At 36.8% G+C, this 2500-nt stretch overlaps 1 protein-coding gene across 2 annotated transcripts in view; it reads right to left on the bottom strand.

Annotated features, from left to right (window-relative positions):
* The window catches only part of LOC144957964 (uncharacterized), an 83442-nt gene extending 81355 nt beyond the window's left edge, over positions 1 to 2087 (bottom strand). Inside the window, exons 1-2 of one of the 2 annotated variants that reach the window (XM_078889526.1) lie at positions 1993 to 2087; positions 224 to 570 (exon numbers count right to left, since the gene is read on the bottom strand). The gene's annotated coding sequence lies outside the window, so the exon portion shown is untranslated. The remainder of the gene's footprint in view (positions 1 to 223; positions 571 to 1992) is intronic. The other variant, XM_078889527.1, reaches the window with a different exon arrangement.
* Between the last annotated feature and the right edge of the window lie 413 nt (positions 2088 to 2500).

Below are 2500 nucleotides of genomic sequence, written 5' to 3'. Positions count from 1 at the left end.
TTTTACCCTAATTACATTGGGTATTGCCATAGACTAATGAATTTCCAAAAATAATTAATCAAATAAATAAGAAAGAGGAAATAATATAGTGACATAGACGTGAACCAGCCAAAATCTGTACAACGTAATACATACCCAATAAAATGTTTTAAACAATACATATATAAATACAACATTAATTAATTAATTCCACAGAAATTATAGAAATGTAAGGGGAACTCACCACAATTTTCAGGTCTGATAACCCAATTTTTATGGGCCCATTGACGTCATGGAAATACTCTCAAACCAAATCAAAATATTGTCTGTTACAACAATGTTAAAACTAGCCCATAATTCCGCTCGGTGAACAGACTTGCACATGTGTGTACGTCGGTCAGAGGAAGTGATGGATTACACAGAAAATGGTAGAAATAAAAAGGGTGGGTAACTCACTATCGACGAACGTGGTTGTAAAAATTCCAAAGAAAAATACAAGTCGTGTCACGTGACAATTGTCTGTCCAAACCTGTAACACTCTAGTCTAGTGTGAATACCCTGCGACCCCCCTGATAAAATTGAGAGCAGGCACTGGTGTCAGATAAAGATGTGACCAAGTGTGGTTAAAACAGTATCGGAAATAAGCAGAGAGAAATATGCGTGAAAAAAAAATCCCCCCAAAAATCAGCAACCTGCCACCGAATGATTTTTGTTCTTGTATTTTTCTCTCTAAGTCTGGCACCGTTTTATACACATCTTTATGTTTACATCTTTGTGTTTACATCTTTGTATTTACATCTTTATGTTCACATCTTTATGTTTACATCTCTGTGTTTACATCTTTGTATTGACATCTTTATGTTTACATCTTTATATTTACATCTTTGTATTTACATCTTTATGTTCACATCTTTATGTTTACATCTCTGTGTTTACATCTTTGTATTGACATCTTTATGTTTACATCTTTATATTTACATCTTTGTATTTACATCTTTATGTTCACATCTTTATGTTTACATCTCTGTGTTTATATCTTTATGTTTACATCTTTATGTTTACATATCTGTGTTTATATCTTTATGTTTACATCTTTATGTTTACATCTCTGTGTTTATATCTTTATGTTTACATCTTTATGTTTACAACTTTGTATTTACATCTTTATGTTCACATCTTTATGTTTACATCTCTGTGTTTATATCTTTATGTTTACATTTTATGTTTACATCTTTATGTTTACATATTTCCGTTCACATCTGTATGATTTACTGAAGTGAGTAAATATATATTGAAAATGAAAATTGTAAGTTTATGTCAGTTTTAGAAATTACAAGCTTGTCAACGCTTCAAAACATTAAATCTATGTCCGACGTGCACTTATTTGCAGGTCTGATGACAAAATTCCTTGTGGGCTCAATGTATTGAAAATCTCAGCAACAAAAAATGACGCAAAATATTGTCCATTACAACAATGTTGAACTAGGCCCGTAATCGGAATCGGATGTCAGACCTGTATATATGTACACGTCGATTAAGTCACATGGATGCCGTATGACGAAATAAACCCAAACGTTTTAAACATAAATTTTGTCCAGAAAACTCGTCCTTCAAATATCGATCGATTTAAACGGCCTCATCTTGGCAAAAAATCTCAAACCTGGGACTTCACGAAGTAGAAATACTTGAGCTTTTATATAGCGCAATATCCACTAAACGTGCTCAAAGCGCTTTACAAAGGGTCCCTGGCCAACAGCAACACGTAAAATGTAGAACGAGACATGACGTCTGTTAGGCGATATTACAATAATTTTTTCGGACCGAGATAACGCAGTTAACGGCCAGGTACTCATTTTACACCTGAGTACCCTGAGAGAATGTGAGTTAGTTAAGAGCCTTTTCCAAGGACTCAACTATGCTCCGAGCGAGGCTCGAATCCATGACCTTCCGATCCGAAAGCGAGTGTCATACCACAAGACCGCATAGCCACAGAAATATTATCCAATCCCTCACGTCAGAAAAAACCTCAATCCTTATCCTAGAATTTCAACGAATTCCATGACAGAAGTCTGTCTGTATCACCATCGCACCGACAACTAGGTTTTATCAATATTATATTATGTGGCCCTCACAGGCAAGGAGAGAGGGAAAGTCAGCGACCTAGGCGGAAAGAGAGAGAGAGAGAGAGAGAGAGAGAGAGAGAGAGAGAGAGAGAGAGAGATGAGAGAAAATAAGCAGGTATATTTCTGTGACAATAAGGACAGCTCGTTGCCTATGATTTTAGTGCTAATATCATTTTCATTTCGATACCTCCCCGACGACGCATTCTCACGCACGCATTCAACGATGGCGCCCGCCCGCACGCACGCGCTCACACGGTAAAGCACGCATGCGCAAAGAAGTTGTTACGACGAGGTGTTTGCATGGAGGTATGTGTGAGTCGGTACAACTGGAGTCTGCTCACGTTCTGTTTGATGAGGTGTAACTTCTTGCTTGGGTATTTGTGTCTATCTCCTGGTTT

Source organism: Berghia stephanieae, chromosome 12, assembly GCF_034508935.2.
Source record: "Berghia stephanieae isolate SIO BIC M18660-M18661 chromosome 12, UCSD_Bste_1.3, whole genome shotgun sequence".
NCBI classification, from domain to species: Eukaryota; Metazoa; Mollusca; class Gastropoda; order Nudibranchia; family Aeolidiidae; genus Berghia; species Berghia stephanieae.
The sequence above is the reverse complement of the archived record's forward strand: the minus strand, read 5'-3'. Positions and strand labels throughout refer to the sequence as shown.